Genomic DNA, 26,033 nt, shown 5'->3' with positions numbered 1-26,033 from the left:
TAGCCTCGTTATTTTTTTTATGTTTTTTTTTTTGCAAGGCAAATGGGGTTAAGTGGCTTGCCCAAGGCCACACAGCTAGGTAATTATTAAGTGCCTGAGACCGGATTTGAACCCAGGTACTCCTGACTCCAGGGCCGGTGCTCTATCCACTGTACCACCTAGCCGCTGGAGCCTTGTTATTTGATCCCACTCCCCACTTCCCTCCACCCCCCAGGGGCCCAGACATTCCCCACCTGTGTTCTAGGAGGTCATTTTATTGCTTTAACTGCTATAATAACCTAGTAGACAAGGTTCCCTCTACAGGCTGCATCTGTTCCCTCATATATTTGCTCCTTGAGACAGGGGAAATTGCCCAAGGGACAGGAGAAATTGCCCAAGGGACTATTTCAATTTTTATCTAGAGTTGCAAAAATGCTTAGGCACAATATACCAAAAGACCACAAGGTGGCAGTATAATTCTGAAAATGTGTGAATTGGTGTGGGTGTGAACTGGTTAAGTGTACCCATGTGTCTCTACTTTTTCTTAATAAATGTTTGTTTAGTTGAATTGAATTGAATTGAACTGAATATGAATTGAATATTTCAGTCACTTTTGTACTCTCTCACTAAGTTTGTTAGTCTGGGTGCTGAGATCATCAGTTTGGTTTAAAATAAAACCTTTCAGAATTGTCACAGAATGAAATAAACTACAGTATAACAATCTATAACTCTATGTTTTATTAGCCCAGTCATAGCACTGGAATACTGTCCCCACATTGATGTGACTTTTAAGCTAAAGAGGAATTCCAAATTGTTAAGTGTACAAAAAACTTTGCTATATCACTAATAAGAGAAATATAGATTAAAATAATTCAAAAGTTTCATCTCAGAATAGCAAATTGAAGCAAATAGACAAAATGACAAAAAGTGGGGTAGAGGTTTTGAAAAGTCAGTCACACTAATAGAGCTATGAATTTATTCAAATAGTATAGAAAGCAATTTGGAATTATGCTAAGAAAATGACAAAAATTTTCATAACATTGCATCCATAGATCCAATCAAGCATATAATTCCACCTCTTCAAAAAAGACAGTTATAATAAAGACCCCATATACACAACAATATTTATAGTAGTGCTTTCTGTAGTTACAAACAACTGCAAATAAAGTGGATATTCACTGTTTGAGGTATAACTAAACAATTTCTGATAAGTGAATGTGATGGAATATTGTAAAATAAGAAATAAGTATAATGAATTGAGTCAAGAAAATGACTAAAATATTCTTATCTTTTGATGGATATGAAAGTGGAAGTGGAATAACTAGCAGAGAAGTGTGGGAAAACATGAACTGATGGAAGATGAAATAATCAGAAGAGGGAAACAATATACATAATAACTATAATATGAAAATGGAAAGAAGAATAAAAGGAAAACAAAAACTTAATACTGTGAAATGATAATAAGTAAATCTTGTCCCCAAGGGAGAACTTTGAGAATGTACAGCCTTCTCTTCTTTGAAAAGATGGCAGTGGCCTGATAAAAATCTATGATGAAGAGAAACTTAGGCACAAAAGTCCAAGTATAATCTATTTATTGGCAATGCTAGCAAACTGCCAGTGGCATCCTTATAATCAAAAGCTCACTTAACAATCAGAACAATCTTTTATAAAGTTTGGTAACATAAGTTCATTAGTTAGGTTTATTTGTGACAACTAAATTCAGACTGGGATTGGTTTATAATTATCCTGACTTGCAATCGAAGAGGGTGTGGGGAGGTATGTGTCTCTCTAAAATTCATAAAAAAACAAGGAAAACATAGAGTACAACATCCTCTGGAAAGTCCTCAAGCAGATATTCCCCCTCTCCCCTTTTACCAGAGACCCAGTGGTAGGAAAAACATCTCCTAACCAAACTGATTCATCTTCCATCCATCTTCTTTACCTTCCTCAGGTCCAGTTTCTTTATCTCCCTCCAGGTCCCCCCAGCAACCAGTCCAGTTACATGCACAGTCTCTTCCATAGTTTCTTCCATACTTTTCTACCAAGTCCTAAAGAGAATAAATTGACATCTAAGTCTTAGAAATTTACATAGAGTATTAAAACTCTCAACTATTAATTAATTTTTAAATTTTTAATAAATATTTTATTTATACTTCCAACTACATACAATGGTAGTCTTTACCAATCAATTTTTTTTTTTTGCTGGGCTTTGATTTTTACAATTTTTTCCCTCCCCCTTGCCCCTGACAGAAAGCAATCCGATATAGGCTTTACATCTGTAACTATGTCAAACATAGACTGAAATTTAATGTTCAACTATTAATTTATAATCAATAATAATTTCACATTCCCCCCTTCAATTTTATGGACATGTTTCCATAGCATCATCATCTATAAAGCAAATTGATATGATCAGGAATGATCAGGCTCCATTGGAATTACATTAGCAAAGGAGCAATGAAAAGCAGCAATTGCAAGGTTCAATTATTTTATATAACAAGGTCAGGCATGAGAGTTTTGATTATTTCCAGTGCTGACTGTTACAAATGACCCAGCAACTCAGGAGTGCTTGGGGGTTATAGGCTTGCTTCCTATGGCCTTTACATTGAGAAAATCCTTTGGGGGCGGTGCTCTTTGATAAATTAACCTTAAAGAGAAGATGGTACATGGGAAAGATAGAATTTACATGTCCTATTCCTAATGTCCATTTAATCTCCAACTGAATTTCAGATATCTCAAGTATTTGAGATATCATGGTTTTATTCTAGAGTACATTTCAGTTAACTCTGAAGATATATCTTCAGAGGTGGGACACTTGGCCAATGCAGAAGTTTCTAGGTGTTCCTGCTAAGGCTTTTTTTTCCCTTTTTTTTTTTTAAGATTTTTCAAGGCAATGGGGTTAAATGGCTTGCCCAAGGCTTTTTTCCCCCCTTTTTTTGCAAGGCAGTGGGGTTAAGTGTCTTGCCCAAGGCCACACAGCTAGGTAATCATTAAGTGTATGAGGTCATATTTGAACTCAGGTCCTCCTGACTCCGGGGCCCATGCTCTATCCACTGCATCACCTAGCTGCCCCTTGTTATAGCCTTTTACAAAACATTTTAATAATGTAACTTAGTAACATCAAATTTAGAATCCACTCTTGAAACTTTAGATTATTTATTTAAGTCCTGGATATCTCTGACTATTTTTCATCCAAAACATTCATCTAAAAGAAATGCATTAGGATATGACTTATTAAATGAGCTTTTATTAATCATTATTTCAGAATTAAAACTCATAAAAGGAAAAATATTAAGCTTTCAACAGATCAGTAGACCAATGTATATTAATGAAAGTCATTTGTATTTGAGAATCAATAGAGTACTTTATTGAATTTCAAAAATTTTTACATTTATCTTCATCAAAATTTGATTCCAATTTATTTCCCCACTCCCTTAGGAGGATGTTATGATTATATAAACATAATGGAAGGATGCTGTGGCATTGATCTTTTATTAACTAAATACCCTATCAATTAATATAAGGGAGATATCTCCTCTGTAATGGGGTTATAATGATCTCTACTATTTGTAATGCAAATAACTATTTTAAATTATTCTAAAAAATTATTCTAACTACAATAGTATATATTATTCAGAGAAAAATCACCAATAGGGTTTATCTCTTACGTTTTTAACATCGAAAGAAATGAGGTATCATTATATACTTGCTCTTATCAATGAATTTGCTGTATGATTAAAAAGGGGAGAAACAAGGGCAGCTAGGTGGTGCAGTGGATAGAGCTCTGGCCCTGGAGTCAGGAGGACCTGAATTCAAATCCAGCCTCAGGTACTTAATAATTACCTAACTTTGTGACCTTGGGCAAACCACTTAACCTCATTGCCTTGCAAAAAACAAACAAAAAAATAACAAAAAAGGGGGTGGTGGAACATTGTAGAATCTATAGATAGATTCTACATTGTAGAACTATATCCATAGTTCCTTAATTTCCTTAGTTTTAATTTCAGCTATTGGTCATAGTAAACAGTCAAATCACACTGAAAGGGTTATTAGGAGCCATGAGTATCACAGCCTGGATAGATATACCTAGATGGGGAAATATACTTGTTTATCAAGATAGGAAAACTAAGTCAAGAAAATCTTATCTTCACCTTAAAATTTTAAAAAGGCAGTCAGACTTCAGGAGAACATGACATTTCCTTTGAATGCCAAAGACTAGTATCTTTATGTATACCTGAAATCCAAACTTAGAATAATAGCAGAATAAAGTCCTAAGAGACTTTTCCTCAAATAGCAAAAATTTCACTAATTATATCTTAAAGCTAGGTTATTGTTATTTTTCTCTTAATAAGCATCATAACATTCTGTTGAACTTTCATGTGAGAATAATTGTATTCTGGGCTTATACTCATGTGCAGCATACACCTGTTGGTGACACCTGTTCACACATACAGTAAATAATTGGTTCAAAAATGTAGTTTCACTACTAAAACAAATAAAATTACTTCTGAACTAAATCAAATATAACTGTAAAATCATTAGCTATCAATTTAAAATTTCAACTTTCACAAAGCCTATTAAATTTACTACAAACTAATTATTAAAAGATAATTTTATGATTTTCCAAGTGACATTTTATGAAACTTATGCTTTATCTAAGGTTAACTTGTTAATATTTCCACTTTGTCTAGGAGAGGTCCTAATTCCTCAAACTTCAGTACTACAGAGTTTTACAATACACTATCAGAATTGGTAAGATCTTTTGACCCAGCTTGAGTAGAAAATCCAAAGGAACCTCATAAACAAGGATCTCTTTAAAAGATTTTGCTACCCTTTTTTCTCAGCAACAAATTGTTATTATTTGCTAACATTTTTTGTCACATTCTTTTAAGAATTCTCACAACAGCATCCAGATAAAAGGGAAATTATATTTCTAATGGCATTTATGATGCAATGATTTCTCAAATTTTACAATACAATAAAGATTTTTATTTATAATTACTAATGGCAATATTAAATCTCAATTTCCCAATGGTCCACTGTTTTCAGATAGTTCATGTTAAAAAAAATTTTATTGGCACTCCCAGCTTCCCATAAACTGTTTCTTTATTTTTAAAACCACCTAAAGGGGGGCGGCTAGGTGGCACAGTGGATAGAGCATCTGCCCTGGAGTCAGTAGTACCTGAGTTCAAATCTGGCCTCAGACATGTAATAATTACCTAACCATGTGGCCTTGGGCAAGCCATTTAACCCCATTGCCTTGCAAAAAAAAAAAACCAAAAACACCTAAAGATCACAATAATTCCTTTTATTTTCCTAACTTAACCCTTCTAGCATACTTTGAGAGATCAGATAAATGATACATTTCTCTTTACTATGAAGTTTTTTGGTTATAAACCATGTAGGAAAAGCTACTATTTTTTTTAATGTGTCTAGCAGAGCCATTTAAACCAGACCAAAGAAACATTTTCTCTATCAATCAGTTAATTCATATGTTAAACTTCCACTTAATTCCTCAAGAAATTTCATTTATAATCATATATTGATTGTGAAAAGGAGACAGGCAATACTAATCAAAGAAACATTTCTCTAACCTTTATTATTTCAGTAGGATCAAAACCCTTCCTCAAATCATATTCTACAAAACTCCCAAACCCTTTATTTTACCCTCTATTTACACAATGTCAGTACAAATATTCTCCAACTTTCCTTTAGCTCTCTATCAGGTCTTCTCTCATCCTTACTTACTTAAACTTCCTTTATTTGTTTTTAGATCTCTCCAATGTACTTTGAAAAAAAGCCTTCCAGACCTTGATGTTTCTTGTTTCCTTATCCAACACTTATCTTACTTTTTTCTATTTTTTTAATACTGTTAGTCTTTAAGACTAACATTCATCACTGAATTTTTCCTTCAAAACTAATTATTTACTATATTGTTATAAATTTTAGATTCCTAAAGGCTTAGAAGTACATAGTTCATTTCAATTTCTTTGAGGTCTTTTGGGCAATTAAAATTGTTTGGAATCATATAGCTTTTTATAAGTGATAATTAAAAAATTCAAATACAGCTCACTTGTCACAACTGTGAAATGTTAAATTCCTCTTAATTCCTTTTTGTATGTCCCATATTTAAGTAAGTAGGATAACTTTGGAGAAGAAGTCATCTCTCTCCTCAGTTAACCTCTTTTATGTTAGAGAAGTATTTATCCAGTCATTTCATAGAGGAGTTTACTTGGCATTAATCAGGGGATCCAATTATGATTTCTCAATCTATGGTCCATTGTGTGTAATTAGTTTTCATTTTGTGATATAAAAAAGTTCAAGAGATATAATTTCAGGGTAATTAATCGTTTTATTAATCATTCCAGCATATAATTAATAAAATAGGTTGGTGACACTTTCAAATGTCAATAACCCCTCATGAAACCCACTCAACCTTTATATACTCTTGGAAGAGTGGGAGTTTCTGAGAATGGCAATCCCTCTGATTAGTTCACAAGTAATGATAGAATGAATATTATAATGAGAGGTGGACCTATTGTAATGAGGAGCTAGAGGACATAACTTTGGTCCAGTCATTTATTTCCAAAGCAGCCTATCTAATCAAATAATTTAACTCCACTCAAACCTGAGTAGAACAAATGGGTTTCCCCATCAGGGTTGAGTCTGGACAAGATTGTGGAAAAAATTTAATTCATTCTAATTATCAGAGATATCTTTCAGATGCTGACTTGGTCTAAAGGAGAATAAGGTTTTAGAAAGAATAAGGTTTTAGAAAGGGATAAATACTGTATCTCCCCAATATTAACAACTAGTTATTTAGAATCCTTTCCCTCAACTTAAATGCATAAAGATACTTGTAAATATCTTTTCTTTGACTGTGAATGAACTTAGTCCCCAATTGTCTCCTCCTTTTACAAACATTGTGCTATCTTCCAACACCATTCATTACTGAGTTATTGGAGCTAATTAATCAGTAAGGAAATTTAGGTTTTCTCTCAACAAAGAGGAGTTAATTTTATCATGATTTTAATTACTAAAATTCTTATCACAGTAATTCTTGGATTGAAGCAAATCAAATATAACTCTAAAATCTCTAATGTTCTCAATTTAAAATTTCACCTGGGATCATTAACTGCCAGAACCTTAAGTTTCAAGGCCCAATGTTATCAATTAGAAAAGTGATGGTAAAACTACAGCTGTTGGGATGCAATTGTGAACATCATATTGGTTCAATTAAATGTAATTTAAACAACAGTGCTTTTTGACGGTACACTTATACGAGTCCTTTGACATTTAAAGAGACTGTTATAATCTTGATATGGCCATCCCTAATGAATTCATACCACTTTCACTATCTCTTTGATAGCAAATTATTATCCTTTATGCTCTATAATAAAGTTTGCCTCATTTTGAGGTGATCAACATCGATGTGCATTAAAAGCATCTGTTGAGTGGTAACATTACAATTTCTAGACTTAAAATATTTGCTTTTATTAAAACATAATTTTGATTAGAGTTAATGAATATTAGAGTTAAGAGTAATTGCTCTACTAAAGAAAATGGTGTCTGATGGAGACTAATTTTCAGAAGGGTTCTAAATATAACTTCTCTATTTCCTTTCAAATCATTCAAAGGCTGTTATTTCTTCTCTTTTCCTAGCTAATATCATAACCCTCACAGAAGTTTTACTTGTTTTTCAGTTGTTTCTAATTTTAAAACAATTTTTTCTCTCCATGGGACCACTTTGAGATTCACTTTGAATCTGAGAGTACTAATATAGGGACTGATAATGGTTTGCTTGGCATCTTCAGACCGGTTGTTTAAAAGAAGTTAGCAGCAGAAGGGTAAAAATATTCCAACCTTACTTTTTATTTTTATGATGAGAAAAGTGAAAGTGATCTAAAATTTTCCTGTTCTGACTTTTAATTTTAAAAAATCACATTTTCATCCTGCAATAATTTTGTCATTCCCTTTAGTGCAGTTTTTAAATGTTATTTTATTTTATTTTTTCCAATTACATGCAAAGATTGTTTTCAACATTCAACTTCTTGTAAATTTTAGAATTCCACATTTTTCTACTATCCTCCCTTCTATTGTGAGAAAGAAAGAAAAAAATGTAAAAGAAGTTTTAAAAAATGAGCATTGTGTACTTTCCTCTGTATCAGATTCCATAGTTTTTTTCCTCTGGGTGTGGATGACATTTTTCATCACAAGTCTTAGTATTATCCTTGGCCACTGAATTACTGAGATGAATTAAGTTCATCATAATTGATTATTGCATAATATTGTTATGATATGAACAATGTTCTCTTGGGTCTTCTCACTTTACACAGCATCACTTCATACAAGTCTTTCCAGGTTTTTATGAAGTCTTCCCATTCATAATTTCTTACAGAACAATAGTGCTCCATCACATTTATATATATATATAAAATTTGTTCAACTATTCCCCAATTGGTGGGCATCTCCTCAATTTTTAATTCTTTTCTGCTACAAAAAGAGCTGCTATAAATTTTATTATACATTTGAATCTTTTCTCTTTTTTATGTTCTCTTAAGGATATAGACCTAGTAGTGGTATTGGTGGATCAAAGGGTATGCAAAGTTTTATTACTCTTTGGGCATAGTTCCAAATTGTTCTCCAGAATGGTTGGAATCAGCTCACAATTCCACCAACCGTGAATTAATATCCCAGTTTTCACCATATCCTCTCCAACATTGATTGCTTTTTGTTTTTGTCATTTTAACCAATCTGATATGTATAAGGTGATACCTCAGAGTTGTTTCAGTTTGCATTATTTCTCTAATCAATAATGATTTGGAGCACTTTTTAATATGGCTACATATAACTTTAATTTCTTCATCTGAGAATTGCCTTTTCATATCCTTCTACTACTTATCATTTTGGGGAAATGACTTGTAGTACTATAAATTTGACTCAGTTCTCTATATTTTAGAAATGACTCCTTTGTCAGGAAACACTAGCTGTGAAAATTGTTTCCCAGCTTTCTTCATTCTTCTAATCTTGGTTGCATTGGTTTTATTTGTGCAAAACCCGTTTAATTTAAGGTAATCATAATTAAAGAAATATTAAATGGGAAATTGACGTTGGACAATCACAAGTGACCCTGGGAGTGATTAATTAGGGAAGACTACCAGAATTGACTCCACAGTGAGACTCTCATGAAAGAGAACTATCAACTCCTTGGGCATCCTTTAGTCATCTTAGTCGAGGACCTAATTTCATGCTATGAGATTTATTACCATTAGCCAATTATTTAGAAATGCTATCCTCAAGATTGGCAACCTTCTGACTATAGTTTTGTACCTTAGAAGTTCCTTTCCAAGAATTTATGTTGCTCAGCTGTGTCCCTCAGCCTTTGCTCTTTCTACATTTGACTCAGTTTACCTGACCACATGGATACAGCTGCCTTGGGAGCATAGTCACAGGCTTGGTCCTTGGCTCATTAATCTGATAAAGCCAAGGTATCCCTGACCAGGTGGTTCTTTCTTCTTTTCCAGTCTGCTATCAGAGCACCATATTCAAAAGTCTCAGTGCAGCTCCCACTGATTTGTACCAGAGTTGATCTCTGGTTCATGACTGATATAGGCCCTGAGGACTGCTATTACTGTTTGGAAAATGGCCAAATGATCACAAATTTTTTTTTTTATCGTTCCTGATGAATGTTATATTGCCCTAGTGAACTGTTACTTTGAAAAGTGAATCCTGGTGTTACAAATTTTTCTCAACTTTCCCATTGTGTTTTGCTTTCTCTTTTGAGTTTTCCAATAAAAAGCTTAGAGACTTCTTTTTTTTAGGTTTTTGCAAGGCAAATGGGGTTAAGTGGCTTGTCCAAGGCCACAGAGCTAGGTAATTATTAAGTGTCTGAGGCCTGATTTGAACTCAGGTACTCCTGACTCCAGGGCCAGTGTTCTATCCACTTGTGCCACCTAGCTACCCCTAGAGATTTCTTATTATTTTCACCATTCTGAGTACCTAATTCTTTTTTTTAATTTTAGAAAGGTTTTATTTATTTTGATTTTTACAATTTTTGCACCAATCTTGCTTCCCTCCCCACCCCACAGAAGGCAGTTTCTTAGACTTTACATCATTCTCATAGTATGTATTGATCTAAGGTGAATGTGATGAGAGAGAAATCATATTAAGAAAGAAAGATATAGTTTCTGGATCAAAGGGTATGCAAAATTTTATTACTCTTTGAGCAGAATTACATAATAAGACAATTTTTTAAAAATTAAAGGTATAGGCTCTCAGCTCTTCTCCAAGCTCCCTGCTAGGATCTGCTGCTCTGGTCAGTCGCATTCCTGATGGTGAATGTCGGAATCAATGAATTTGGCCACATTGGGCACCTGGTGACCAGGGCTGTATTCAACTCTGGCAGAGTAGATGTTGTGGCCATCAATGACCCCTTCATTGACCTCAACTACATGGCTTATATGTTTCAATATAATTCCACCCATGGCAAGTTCAAGGGTACTGTCAAGGCTGAGAATAGAAAGCTGGTGATCAATGGAAAAGTTATTACCATCTTCCAAGAGCAGGATCCCACCAATATTAAATGGGGAGATGCTGGAGCTGAGTATGTTGTAGAGTCCACCGGTGTCTTTACCACCATGGAAAAGGCTGGGGCTCACTTAAAGGGTGTTGCCAAATGGGTCATTATCTCTTCCCCTTCTGCTTATGCCCCAATGTTTGTGATGGGAGTGAACCATGAGAAATATGATAATTCCCTTAAGATTGTCAGTAATGCCTCCTGCACCACCAACTGCTTGACCCCCTTGGCCAAGGTCATTCATGACAACTTTGGCATTGTGGAAGGACTCATGATCACAGTGCATGCTATTATTGCTACCCAGAAGATTGTGGATGGTCCCTCTGGCAAGCTGTGGTGTGATGGCTGTGGTGCTGCCCAAAACATCATCCCTGATTCCACTGGAGATGCCAGGGCTGTAGGCAAGGTCATCCCTGAGCTGAATGGAAAGCTCACAGGCATGGCTTTCCATGTTCCCACTCCCAATGTATCTGTTGTAGATCTGACCTGATGCCTGGAGAAACCTGCCAAATATGATGACATCAAGAAAGTGGTGAAGCAAGCACCAGAGGGAACCTTGAAGGGCATCCTGGGCTACACAGAGGACCAGATTGTATCCTATGACTTTAACAGTGACACCCACTCTTCTACCTTTGATGCAGGCTTTGGTATTGCCTTCAATGACCACTTTGTCAAGCTTATTTCATGGTATGACAACGAGTATGGTTATAGCAATTGTGTAGTCGACCTCATGGTCTTCATGGCCTCCAAAGAATAAAATGGGAAGCCATGGATGAATCTTCATCCCCAGCCAAAAAAAGTTACATCATTGGGGAGTCCACATCCCTAACATGCATTCCTCTAACAGGGTTCCTGTGCCCCATTCACATCCTTGTCCCAAAGCACCCCTGTAGTAGGGGGGAGACGTTTAGAGTCCTATGTTGTGTACCATCAATAAAGTCACCATATTCAGCGAAAAAAAAATTAAAGGTACATAGAAAGTCTTTGGTCTTTGCTCAAACTCCAAAATACTTTTTCAGGATACACATGGCATCCTCCATCACAGATATCAAAAAATTGTGCCTGATTGTTGCCCTGTTGGTATAAGCAAGTCCATTCAGGTTGATCATCACTGCCATGTTGTTGTTAGGGTATACAATGTTCTTCTGGTTCTGCTCATCTCACTCAGCATCAGTTCATGAAAATTCTTCCAGGCTTCTCTTAATTCCCATCCCTCCTAGTTTCTAATAGAATAATAGTGTTCCATCAAATACATATACCACAGTTTGTTAAGCCATTCCCCAATTGTTGGACATTCCCTCAGTTCCCATTTCTTTGCCCCCACAGAGCTGCTATGAACATTTTTGTACAGATGATGTTTTTACCCTTTTTCATAATCTCTTCAGGGTATAGAACCAATAGTGGTATTGCTGGATCAAAAACCATACACATTTTTGTTATCTTTTGGGCAGAATTCCAAATTGCTCCCCAGAAAGGTTAAATGAGTTCACAGTTCCACCAACAATGTAATAGTATCCCAGATTTCCCACATCCCTTCCAACATTGATCATTGTCCTTTCTGGTCATATTAGCCAGTCTGAGAGGTGTGAGGTGGTACTTCAGAGATGCTTTGATTTTAATTTCTCTAATAATTAGTGATTTAGCGCAATTTTTCATATGACTATGGATCACTTTGATTTCCTCATCTGTAAATTGCCTTTGCAAATCCTTTGACCATTAGTTAACTGGGAAATAGCTTGTCATTTCTTAAAAAAATTTGACTCAGTTCTCTGTATATTTTAGAGATGAGTACTTTGTCAGAAACACTAGTCATAAAAATTATTTCCCAATTTACTACATTTCTTTTGTTCTTGATTACAGTGGTTTTGTCTATGCAAAAGCTTTTTAGTTTAATGTAATCAAAATTATCTATTTTATTTTTCATGGTGTTCTCTATCTCTTCCTTGGTCATAAATTGCTCCCCTGTCCATAGATCTGACAGGTGAACTAGTCCTTGATCTTCAGGTTTGCTTATAATATTTTTTATGTCTAAATCCTGTATCCATTTTGCTCTTTTCTTGGTGTAGGGTATGAGGTGTTGGTCTATTCTAAGTTTCTTCCATATTAACTTCCAATTTTCCCAACAGTTTTTATCTAAGAGAGAGTTTTTATCCCAATAGCTGGACTCTTTGGGTTTATCAAACAGTAGATTACAATAATCATTTCCTGCTATTGCACCTTGTCTATTCCACTGATCCACCATTCTATTTCTTGGTCAATACCAGACAGTTTTGATGACTGATGCTTTATAATTTTAGATCTGGTAGGGCTAAACCACCTTCTTTTGCACTTTTTTCACTAAATCTCTGGAGATTCTCAACTTTTTATTTCTCCATATGAATTTACTAACAATTTTTTCTAACTAATTAAAGTAATTTTTTGGAATTTTGATCTGTAGGGCACTAAACAAGGAGTTTAATTTTGGTAGAATTGTCATTTTTATTAAATTTACTCAGCCAATCCATGAGCAGTTCATATTTGTCCAATTATTTAAGTCTGATTTTATTTGTTTGAGAAGTGTTTTGTAATTGTTTTCAAAAAGTTTCTGAGTCTGCCTTGACAGGTATACTCCCAGGTATTTTATATTGTCTGAAGTTACTTTGAATGGGATTTCTCTCTCTCTCTCTCTCTCTCTCTCTCTCTCTCTCTCTCTCTCTCTCTCTTTCTGATGCATCTTGCTAGTTCATACATAGAAATGTTGAGGATTTGTGAGAGTATATTTTATATCCTGCGACTTTGAAAAATTGCAAATTATTTCTAGTAGTTCTAGTAGATGATTTTTTTTGGATTCTCTAGGTAGACCATCATGTCATCTGCAAAGAGTGAGAGTTTTGTCTCTTCCTTCCCTATTCTAATTCCTTCAATTTCTTTTTCTTCTCATATTGCTGAGGCTAATATTTCTAATATGATATTGAATAGTAGTGGTGATAATGGGCATCCTTGTTTCACCCCTGATCTTATTGAGAATGCTTCTAGCCTATCCCCATTGCATGTAATGCTTATAGATGGTTGCAGATAGATATTGTTCATTATTCTAAGGAACAATCCATTTATTCCTATGTTCTCTAGTGTTTTTAGTAGGAATGGGTGCTATATTTCATCAAAAGCTTTTTCAGCATAGGGTTGCTATTGATATAATTAATTATACTGACAGTTTTCCTAATATTGAACCAACCCTACATTCCTGGGATAAATCCTACTTGGCCACCATGTATTATCCTAGTGATACCTTGTTGTAGTCATTTTGCTAAGGTTTTATTTAAGATTTTTGCATCTATATTCATCAGGGAGATAGGTCTATAATTTTCTTTCTCTGTTTTAACTCCTCCTGGTTTAGGTATCAGTACCATATTGATGTCATAGAAAGAGTTTGAGTTCTGTCTTCACCTATTTTTCCAAAGACTTTATATGGAATTGGAGCCAGTTGTTCCTTAAATGTTTGATGGAATTCACTTGTGAATTCATCTGGCCCTGGAGATTTTTTCCTTAGGGAGTTCAATAATGGCTTGTTGAATTTCTTTTTCTGAGATAGGGTTATTTAGGCATTTAATTTCCTCTTCGTTTAACCTGGGCAACTTATATTTTTGTAAATATTTATCCATTTCATTTAGATTATCAAATTTATTGACATAGAGTTGGGAAAAATAATGCCAAATTACTACTTTAATTTTCTCCTCATTGGTGGTGAGTTTACCTTTTTCCTTTATGATACTAGCAATTTTGTTTTCTTCTTTCTTTTGTTCAATCAAATTGACCAGAAGTTTATCAATTTTATTGTTTTTTTCATAAAACCAGATCTTACTTTTTATTTATTAGTTCAATAGTTTTGTTCCTTTAACTTTCAGAATTTCAAATTTGGTATTTAACTGGGGGGTTTTAATTAGTTCTTTCTCTAATTTTTTTAGTTGTATATTTAGTTTATTGATTTCCTCTTCCTCTAATTAATTCATATAAACATGTAAAGCTATAATATATCCCCTGACAGTCACCTTGAGTGTATCCCATAGATTTTGGTATGTTGTTTCATTATTGTCATTATCTAGGATAAAATAATTAATTCTGTAATTTGTTGTTTGATCAACTCATTCTTTAAAAATGAGGTTATTTAGTTTCAAATTAATTTTGGTTCTATATCTCCCTGACCCAATATTGCATATTATTTTTATTGCATTAGGATCTGAGAAAGATATATTCACTATTTCTGCCTTTCTGCAATTGATTATTAGGTTTTTATGTCTGAATACATGGTCAATTTTTGTGTAAGTGCCATGTACTGCAGAAAAAAAAAGTGTATTCCTTTCTATCGCCATTCTATTTCCTCCATAAGTCTATCACGTCTAGGTTTTCTAACAATCTGGTCTCAGGCACTTAATAATTACCTAGTTGTGTGGCCTTGGGCAAGCCACTTAACCCCGTTTGCCTTACAGGAAAAAAAAACTAAAAAAAAGTCATAGATGTCCATCTCTTCTAGCTAATTAAGTCCTAATAGAGTTACAATTCTCAAGAGTTGATAAAAGTCTTTCTTCCAGGTAGGGATATTGCCAGTTTCATCTTATTTGATAACAATTTTTCCCCCTTCCCCACCCTTTTTTTTTTAATTTTACCTTTTCATGTGTTTCTATTTGAAGCCCAAATTTTCTATTAAGCTCTGGTCTTTTCATCAGGAAAAGTTGGAAGTCTCCTATTTCATTAAATGTCCATCTTTTGCCCTGGAAGCAAAGGGTTTTTTGGGCTGGATATCGAATTCTTGGCTGTATTCCAAGCTCCCTTGCTTTTCAGAATATTGCATTCCAGGCCCTTCAAAGCCTTAATGTTGATGCTGCCAGGTCCTGTGTAATCCATACTGTGGCTCCTTGGTATTTAAATTGTTTCTTTCTGGCTGCTTACAGGATTTTCTCTTTTATCTGATAGTTCTGGAATTTGACTACAATATTCCTTGGTATTTTCATTTTGGGATCCCTCTCTGGAGGGGATTGATGTATTTTTCTAATAATTATTTTTCCCTCCCAATAAGATCAGGGGTGAAACAAGGGTGCCCATTATCACCACTACTATTCAATATCATATTAGAAATGTTAGTTTCAGCAATTAGAGAAGAAAAAGAAATTGAAGAAATTAGAATTGGGAGGGAAGAGACAAAACTCTCACTCTTTGCAGATGACATGATGGTCTACCTGGAGAATACCAAGAAATCATCCAAAAAACTACTGGAAACAATTAGCAATTTTAACAAAGTTGCAGGTTATAAAATAAACCCTTATAAATCCTCAACTTTTCTATATATGACTAGCAAGATACAGCAGGAAGAGCTAGAAAGACAAATACCATTCAAAGTAACCTCAGACAATATAAAATACCTGGGAGTCTATTTGCCAAGGCAGACTCAGAAACTTTTTGAAAATAATTATAAAACACTTCTCACACAAATTAAATCAAATTTAAATAACTGGGCAAATATCAAATGCTGATGGATAGGCAGAGCTAATATAATAAAAATGACAATTCTACCAAAACTAAACTACCTGTTTAGTGCCCTACCAATCAAAATTACAAAAAAGTACTTTAATGAGTTAGAAAAAGTTGTAAGTAAATTCATAAGGAGAAATAAAAAGTCAAGAATTTCCAGGAATTTAATGAAAAAAGTGCAAAAGGAGGGGGCTTAGCCATACCTGATCTAAAATTATATTATAAAACATCAGTCATCAAAACTGTTTGGTATTGGCTAAGAAATAGAGTGGTGGACCAGTAGAATAGACTAGGTGCAATATTAGGACATGATTATAGTAATCTGCTGTTTGATAAACCCAAAGAATCCAGCTATTGGGATAAAAACTCTCTCTTTGATAAAAACTGTTGGGGAAATTGGAAGTTAGCATGCAAGACACTTAGATTAGACCAACACCTCACACCCATCACCAAGATAAGATCCAAATGGTTACAGGATTTAGACATTAAAAAACAACACTATAAGCAAATTAGAAGATCAAGGATTAGTTTACCTGTCAGATCTATGGAAAGGGGAGTATTTTATGACTAAGGAAAAGATGAAGAACATCACCAAAAACCAATTAGATGATTTCAATTACATTAAATTAAAAAGCTTTTGCACAGATAAAACCACTGTAACCATAGTAAATTGGGAAACAATCTTTACAACTAATTATTCTGACAAAGGACTCATTTCTAAAATATACAGAGAACTGTGTCATATTTTTTTTAAAAAAAGTCATTCCCCAATTGACAAATGGTCAAAGGATATGCAAAAAGCAATTTACAGATGAGATCAAAGCAATCCATAGACATATGAAAAATTGCTCTAAATCATTAATTATTAGAGAAATGCAAATTAAAGTTTCTCTGAGGTACCACTTCACACCTCTCAGACCAGATATGACCAGAAAGGATAATGATCATTGTTGGAATGGTTGTGGGAAATCTGGGACACTATTACACTGTTGGTGGAGCTGTGAACTCATCCAACCTTTCTGGAGAGAAATTTAGAACTATGCCCAAAGGGCAACAAAAATGAGCAAACCCTTTGACCCAGCAATACCACTACTGGGTCTATACCCTGAAGAGATGATGAAAAAGGGTAAAAAACATCACTTGTATAAAAATAATCATAGCAGCCTTATTTGTGTTGGCAAAGAATTGGAAATCAAGTAAATGTCCTTCAATTTGGGAATGGCTTAGGAAACTGTGGTATATGTATGTCATGGAAAACTATTGTTCTGTTAGAAATCAGGAGGGATGGGAATTCAGGGAATCCTGGAGGGATTTGCATGAACTGATGCTGAGTGAGATGAGCAGAACCAGAAAAACACTGTACACCCTAACAGCAACATGGGGGTGATGTTCAACCTTGAAGGACTTACTCATTCCATCAGTGCAACAATCAGGGACAATTTTGGGCTGTCTGCAATGGAGAATGCCATCTGTATCCAAATAAAGAGCCATGGAGTTTGAACAAAGTTCAAGGACTATTCCCTTTAATTTAGGGAAAAAACCAGATATCGAATTGTCTGATGTTGTTGTCTCATATACCTTTTTGTTTCTTCTTAAGGATATGATTTCTCTCTCATCACACTCAATTTGGGTCAATGTACAACATGGAAACAAAGTAAAGACTGACAGGTTACTTTCCATGTGGGGGGGGTGGGGGGAGGGAAGTAAGAGTGGGGGAAAAATTGTAAAACTCAAATAAAATCTTTAATAAAAATAAAATGTAAAAAAATTAATATTTTTCCCTCTGTTTCCATGATATCAGGGCAGTTTTCCATCACTCAATCCTGTAATATTAAGTCCAGACTTTTTTCTCTTCAATGTTTTTAGGAAGACTAATAATTTTTAGTTTAATCTTTCTGCAATCTATTCTTGAGGTTGTTGGTTTTGCTGAGAAGGTATTTAACATTGTCTTCCATTTTTTCAATTTTTTTTTAGTTTTGTTTAACCAATTCTTATTGTCTCATGAAGTCATTGGTTGCCATAGACTCCATTCTTTTTTTTTTAGGGAAGAATTTTCTTCATTTACCTTTTGCAACCCATTTTCCAATTGGTCAGTTCTATTTTTGTAAGAGTTTTCCCTTTCATCATTTGAGGTTTTGAGATAATTATTTTCTTTTTTGCATTTGTCCAATTGTATTTTGCAAGGTTTTGTTTTCTTGTTGCAAGTGTTAATTTTCCCAAATTTTCCAATTGATTTTTAAACTCCTCCCTGATTTCTTCAAGTCAATCTTTTTGTGTTGGAGACCAAATCATATTCTCCTCAGGGGTTCTACATCTCTCTGAATTAGGGTCTTTTCCTTCTAGGAATTTTTCTATGGTTCCCCCTTTTCATTGGCCTTTCTTCATTTTTCCTAAGCTCTTGTGTTGGGGGAGGGGCTGGTTCACAGAGGTTTGGAAATGAGATGCCTAGAGGCTTTACTCACTCAGTGTAGTATCTCCAACTGGCCAGTAGGGAGTGCTGGAGGCTTTGTTCACTGAGTGGCTAGTAGGGGATTTTGGAGATTTTTCTCACTGAATGTGACATCTCCTCCCAGCCAGTAGGGAGTCCTAGAGCCTGGAACCTTCTCTCCAGCCCTTCCTGTAAGCCCCAGACTGTCAGTCCCATGGCCACACCTCCACTCTCTGGTTGGTTCTTAGAGCAAAGTGGTTCCCATAGTAAAGTGATTCCCATGGCAAATTGGTTCCCACAGCTAAGTGGTTCTCAGAGCAAAATGGTTCCCACAGGGAAGACCCCCAGGGCTGATCTTAGATCAGTCTGGCTCTCGCCCCTCCCCCATTGGCTGTCAGCACTCTGCACCCACCACACCCCTGATCCCTGAAGACAGACCTTGAGGTCTGTGTTGTTTTTCTAGCTTCTCTTTCTGGGTTTTATCAATAGGACTTCCATTAAAAGGTATGTTTCATATTGTTTATGAGGGAAGATCAGGAGACCTTAGCATGGGACCTGGCTTCTCCCCGCTATCTTGGCCAGAAGTCTCTGAGTACCTAATGCTTTAGATTGCTAGAAACAAATCTCTTTCCTTCTGGTAAGAAAACACGTTCCATCTATAATAAATTTTTCCCTTCTTTATCAAAGACTATGATATCCACAGTAGAAAACTTCTGTTTAGAAAATTTCTAAAAAGAAAAAAAAAAAAGAAAAAGAAAACTTCTACACAGAAGCTTACCTTAGCTCAGACGAAATTTGATTTGGAACTGAGAAGTCAGTCTAACCTTTAGGACATCCTCCTTAAGAGAGGTTTTAGTGGAAAGGGCATCCTGGGATGGAGGTCGCATCATTCAGATCTCATCTCAATTGCTGTGATAAAAATCTGTGATGAAGAAAAACTAAAAAAAATCTGAGCATAATCTATTTATTAGCAATGCTTGCAATTGCTATTAATAGAGATTAGTGTCCCCCCTCACCCCAGTAACCAAAGACCTATCTTACAATCAGAACAGTATTTTGTTTAGGTTTTTGCAAGGCAATGGGGTTAAGTGGCTTGCCCAAGGCCACATAGCTAGGTAATTATTAAGTGTCTAAGGCTAGATTTGAACTCAGGTACTCCTGACTCCAGGGAACTCCTGACTCCACTGTACCACCTAGCCACCCCGAGAACAGTATTTTATAGTTTGGTTTCATAAGTTCATTACATAAGATTTATTGGTTTCAACTAAATTCACACTGTGATTAGGTCAACTATTATGTTTAGTGTCAATCTGGTTTATTTATTGTTTAGTTTTACTGATTTTTTCCCCCTTCTCTTAATATGTTTTTTCTCATAGGGGATGTTTTTTGAGAGAGGAAGAAGGTAAAATATATAACACTCCAAGTCCAGCCTTCATCATGCTGACATTAGTGTCTGTAGCCTCCCCTCTCTATACCCTACACCCTTAGTGAGCCAGCACCATCCCCATGCCAATGTGCAGTACTCTCAGCTTCTCTTCTTATCTCCACATTACGAATGGATTCTGAGAAAATACTCTGGTAAACTAATTTACACTTAAATGTAAATATATTAAAAGATATTATGTGTTATCCTTCATAAAAGTATCAGTTCTTAACTGGAACTCAACCTTACTTCCATCCAAAATGTAGGACCTTAATACACTTAATTGAAAAAATTAATTCCAATCTCTGATAGCTGCCTTACCTCCTCCTACTCCTCTCATATTATTCAGGCATCTTTTTCTACAACCTCTTTTATTTCAGTCTTGAATGAAGAGCTGGCCTTTCTTTTAGCTAGAACCAATCTTTTACTTGATTGTTTTATTCCACTCATTCATAACTTCTCCAGCAAATTGTCCCATTACTATCCACTCTTTCTTATCCTCAGACTACTTCAATAAGTTTTCTTCTCTGTCTAGAATAATATGCCTGCAATGTTTCCTCAGTCTTTTTTTGGCAAGGCAATGGGGTTAAGTGACTTGCCCAAGGTCACACAATTAGGCAATTATTCAGTGTCTGAGGCCAAATTTGAACTCGGGTCCTCTTAATTCCAGGGCCAGTGCCCTCTCTGCTTTGCCACCTAGCTGCCCCTTGTTTCCTCAATCTTAAAAAAAATCTTCATTTGATCCAATCCATTCCCATTAGCTGTAGACTTAATTCTTTTCCCTTCTGGTATTAAACTCCTTGAGAAAGTCATATGCACGCAGTGTTTCTGTTTCTTCTCCTCTCACTCCCTTTTATATCCTCTGCAATCTGACTTCTGATCTGACTTCTGATCAATGCCCTCCTCCATAGTTACCAATGATCTGTTTTTGTTTTTGTTTTTTAGGGTTTTTTGCAAGGCAATAGGGTTAAGTGGCTTGCCCAAGGCTACACAAGGTAATTATTAAGGGTCTGAGGCCAAACTTGAACTCAGGTACTCCTCCACTGTGCCACCTAGCAGTCCCTCCAGTGATAACTTATTTCCAAATCTAACAACCTTTACTCAATCTTCATCCTTTTTGAAATACTCTGAAGCATTTGACAATATTGATCACCTTACCCTCCTGTGTATACTCTCTTCTATCATGTCCTGGAAATGTCTTCTATTCTCAATTCCTTCCAATGATCCCCCATGGCTTCAAGGTCTATCACCATTCCAGTTACCTTCTTCTGCACAAACTTTAAATGTCTGATGTCCTTATTAAACTGTGGAACTCAGAACTGGCCAAAATACTTCCAATAGGGTCTAATGGAGGTAGAGTACAGTTGGATTATTATTTCCCTATTTTTAGAAACTATGCCTACTTTAATGATGCCCAAGATTGAATTAGACTTGTTGTGTACCATATCACATTGCTAATTCATGCTGAATTTGTAGTTCAAAAAAGCTTTCAGATCTTTTTCAGAAAAAAACAACTGCTCTTTTGTTGGGAGCCAGGGTCTCTAAGCTGTTTGACACAGTTGCAGCAAGAAGACTCAAGGCAGTCTGTAGATAATAATGGTTTTTCACTGGCAGCCAATCACTGGTTAGTACCTGAAAAGGCTCCAAAGCCATTAGTTAAGCAGAAAGATTTGCTTTCTGGCTCCTGGAAAGGTCCTGATGTTCTTTTAACATCTGGACAAGGGTTTGCTTGTGTATTCCCACAGGACTCGGACTCACCTATCTGGATCCCTGATCGATTCATCCGTCATTATGAGGAAAAGACCAAATCCACAAAACCCCCAGATGAATGATGACTCACAAGTTGTCCCTATTTCTTCCTTGGTGCACCCAGTTCAGAAGCTCTCTCTTGAGGACATGTTTATTCCTCCACCTGCCTCCAGTAGAAGACTCTCCCTCTCTACCAGAGTTTACCACCTACCTGGAGACAAGTAAAGCAGCTCTCTGAAAATGCTGAGGAGATTGTTCGAGCTCAAGGACACCCCATTACTCTGGTTACTCTTTTTCTTGCTATGATCTCTATCCTCATTCTTCAGGTACCTAGTGTTACTTGTGATACCTATTGGAGCTTCGTTCCCAAACCATGACTTTTTCATGTGACTCCTTGGTCTTTACCTGTGCCTGTATTTTCTAATAACTCTCTCCTTATGGGAGGAGGTTCTGATTTCTTTATTATCCCTTGAAAATCCTATAACTTCAATTTTTCCTGGGTTCATTCATGGACCCCCTATCTACTTATCCTTTATTTCTAAACCTTATAAAATTTATATTCCTGTAGGCCTTAGATCATTTCTCACTGATGTTCCTCCTACTACTACTAAACTCAGAGCCTTCTGGATTTTTAGTTACTTCTGTGCCAGTGACTTCTACATCTTCTTACATTTTGAAAGCTTCTAAAATTTCTAGGCCTTCTCTTATATTTTGTGGAAAATTGTCACTCACTGGTGGAGATCTGACAGTCACTGATGAGGAATGGGCTTTGGTCCATTCTGTTAAAGGATTCCCTTCCTGGAAAGATTCCACAATCTATATAAACACGGTGCTGCCTACCCTCTTACTAATACCAAGTACTCAGTTACTGATTTTTCAATATCGAGCCCCTTCTTTAATTACAGACTTTTGGATGACTTTAGATATTTTAATAATGCACAACTGTTTAATTGGACAGCCTTAAATTTGATTATCAAACCACCTGAGCCTATTAATTGATGGAATAAAGGTTTGGCTTTTTCTACTACAATTTTATATCTCTCTCTTAATAATACACTTTTGGCACAACCCCATCTTTCCAAACTTTCTATGGCATCTCAACCTTTAAAAATGAAACATCCGGCTCAGGAATATATGTCCTGTTTTGTTAGATCATGTGTTTCAGCACCTTTTGCTCTCTTGTTAGTTCCATCTGATGCTGATTTTATTATAAAAGAAAGGTCTCCAGATTTATTTGTTGTTAACTGTACCACCTGTATAATTTCTAATTGCATTGATTCTAAATCTAATGTAAATGCTGTTATTGTAATCCATCAACCCTCTTTTATCCTACTCCCTACTACCCTCAATGAGACATGGTCTGATGATTCTGGGTTATTTGCTTTAGATGTTATCAGTGATGCTCTCTCCCAGCAAAAAAAAAAAAAAAAGATTTGTAGTCTCCCTGATACTTGGAATTTCTGCCTTAATTGCTATTATAACTTCTGTTGCCTTAGCATCTACCACTTTTATTCAAGAAGTGCATACAGCACACATGGTGGATCAGATTACAAAGAATGTTTCCCGAGCCCTAATATCACAAGAAATTACTAATAGGAAGCTAGAAGCTAAGGTCAATGCTTTAGAGGAGACAGTTCTATATTTAGGGGATCAGTTACAAGATTTGAAAGTTCATCAATCCTCTAGGTGTCATTTTTCCCTGAAATCTATCTGTGTTACCCCTCTGCCATGGAATGCTTTGGCTATTCCCTGGGACAACGTTAAAAACCATGTCCTTGGTATCTGGAATCATTCTGATTTGTCATTAGATTTATCAAAATTACATTCCCAAATATCTGCCTTGTCTTCTGCTCCATCAGCTCTTTTGACTCCCACTGATGTGACTTCCAAATTTTTTACAAACTTGAAGTCTTTTTTTAATTCTCGCAATTTAATTATGTATATTATAGCATCTTTGGGTGTTATATTATTTCTGTTGATCCTCCTTTTTTGTCTTCCAGTCCTCTTCAAGATTATAATAAGATCAATTCAAACAGCCCAAGTTGAACTTTCTGCTATCAAACTAAAAATAAAAGGGGCAAATGTAGGGAGCCAGGGTCTCTAAGCTGTTTGACACAGTCACAGCAAGAAGACTCAAGGCAGTCACACTGCCTGATGGAACAACATTTCCTTCTTCAATATATATAGGGATTTCATGCATACCAATATTTATAGATTTATTATTGATTACAATATTTACTCACCCTAATACTGGAATGACTATAAAGGAAGGATTTCAGAAAAATTCGTTGAATAAAACAGATTGTAAACTCTGTCCAAATTAACAGGACTGCCTCTCCCGGAGGCATACAAAAGGCTTCAACATTATGAAATCTCTAGAAAAACCCAACACTGGGAATTCCAAGGAAATGCCAGAATATATACAAGGAAAACAGATACAAGATGGGTTAGATAGAATTCCAGGGAAATTAATAGTTTTGCCCCCTTTACCATACACAGGAATATATGAAAAAGATGGTGAGAGAATAGTTAGTACAGGTGACCAATATGTGAACTCCAGCAACCTTAGTTTCATGGGAAAGAATAAAAAAGTCACAGAAACTGTGGTTTCTACCAACAAGGCCTAAAAGAAAAATTGGTTATTGTAAGAGTTAACGGATGGGTGGACAAACATAAAGACCCTCACTATAGATTGTTAAGGGAGTGTATCAAAAAACATTACACAAAAAAATAAAAAACTTTTCATTAAAAGAATTGCTTAATTAATAACTTTAAATGAATTAACAATTATACAATGTAATAAATAAGGTAACAGACAGGTTAAGGTCATCATGGTCTGATTAGGGATAAGAAATCAATTAACTATATGATTATTACTTAAACTTGTAATCACATGATTAAAACTTGTAACCATATGAACTATGATTAATGATGAAAGTTGTACACTTTTGTAACCAAGGAAATGATCTCAGCTTGCTTGCCTGAAACATACATGATTCTGAAATTATAAAAATAAATCCAAGCAGCTGACAGTCAGTCAACCTGCTCCTGCCTTTACCCACTTGTTGACTCAACTCATTTCGCCGACTCTATCCCTCCTGTCAGGTTCCAAGGACCCCGTGGAGGCTGGACCCCCACACTCTTTAACTGTATCTCCTCCATCTTATGCTTGTGAAGGGTTCCATGTGAGCAGCAGTTGAACATAGTTCAGTTGATTCTGAGAGATAGGCAAATGCCATTCTGAAGGGACAGGTGATGGCTTACATTGCCCTCTGCTGATCAAAAGAGAGTCAGGTTCAGATCCCTGAATCTGGAGTGGCAGAGACAGGTGCCACAAAGTGCCCAGTGCAGTAATGTGACTGATCCCAGAGAAGCCCCAGAGAGAATTCTCTTTTTGAACAGTCCCATGAATAGTAAATTCAAATTATCCTAATTTCAGATGAGATCAAGATCTAGAGAACGTGCTAACAGTGGAGCAGGATAATTCTATGAATGGCAAGGTGATATTGTATCATAGAGCTGTTAATGTCCAATGTTAGACTGTTAGAGCTGTTGTCAGTCATGTCTAAGAAACTCCATTGAGTGACAGATTAGGATTACAAGGATGCTGCATCCTGCTGCCAGATAAGTGTTGCCCAGCATTGGTGATGTGCCATGGTTCCTCACTGATACTGTGGAAGAGAAACCAAGGAAGGTCTATGAGGAAAACCCAAATTGGTCATTAGTCCATTGAGAGACAGATTAGGATGTACCTGGTAGTCACACTCTGTCACTATATAATATATGCTGGTGCTTGCCCAGTGATGATGAAGCACCATGGTGCCTTGCTGATATGGGAGGAAGTTAAGTAAGTTTAAGGCCAAGAGATTCCCACAGCAGACAGTCCATCTCCAATAGTCCTGTTTCCTATAATCAGACCATGGGATGGAATGATTCTTTTAAACACAAGTGAAAAAATTGCATAGCATACCCCTCACCATAATAAACATAACTACACTTACATCACCAATCATTTGGTTGGTCTATGTGATCCTCTTTGATGCTGAAGGATTAATAGTAATAGTTGTGAAGCTAATTATTTTTGTGCCTAATGAAACTCTTCATATTTATCCTGTTGACAGAAGTTTTACTGAGTTAGTCTCTAATCTGGCTGTAACAGAACAAGCCACAGACAGAATGTCAGTAATCAAGTAGCGGTTTAATTAACAATTTTCATTGCAAGAAAGTGATTTGCAAATCATGGGATTACTCCTGTTTAGCACCCCATCTTTCTGTGATTCAGGCAGAAAATATATTCATGATTCTAAATGGTAAGGAAGGGGGATATGGATCATACAACAATCAATTTTGGGCCTTGAGTACAATCACAGCAC

The 26,033-nt window shown here is 35.7% G+C and overlaps 1 long non-coding RNA gene and 1 pseudogene across 1 annotated transcript; one reads left to right on the top strand and one right to left on the bottom strand.

The window, feature by feature from the left end:
* Positions 1-1,656: 1,656 nt before the first annotated feature.
* Positions 1,657-24,832, bottom strand: LOC141497296 (uncharacterized). Its single transcript, XR_012471281.1, has 3 exons — positions 24,723-24,832; positions 19,267-19,397; positions 1,657-2,027 (listed from the first exon to the last, which is right to left on the bottom strand). It is a non-coding gene; the product is annotated as an uncharacterized LOC141497296 (long non-coding RNA).
* LOC141503524 (glyceraldehyde-3-phosphate dehydrogenase-like) lies at positions 10,311-11,338 on the top strand (annotated as a pseudogene).
* Positions 24,833-26,033: the final 1,201 nt, after the last annotated feature.

This window comes from Macrotis lagotis, chromosome X (assembly GCF_037893015.1).
Source record: "Macrotis lagotis isolate mMagLag1 chromosome X, bilby.v1.9.chrom.fasta, whole genome shotgun sequence".
Lineage (NCBI taxonomy): Eukaryota > Metazoa > Chordata > Mammalia > Peramelemorphia > Peramelidae > Macrotis > Macrotis lagotis.
This window is presented reverse-complemented; position numbering and strand designations above follow the sequence as displayed.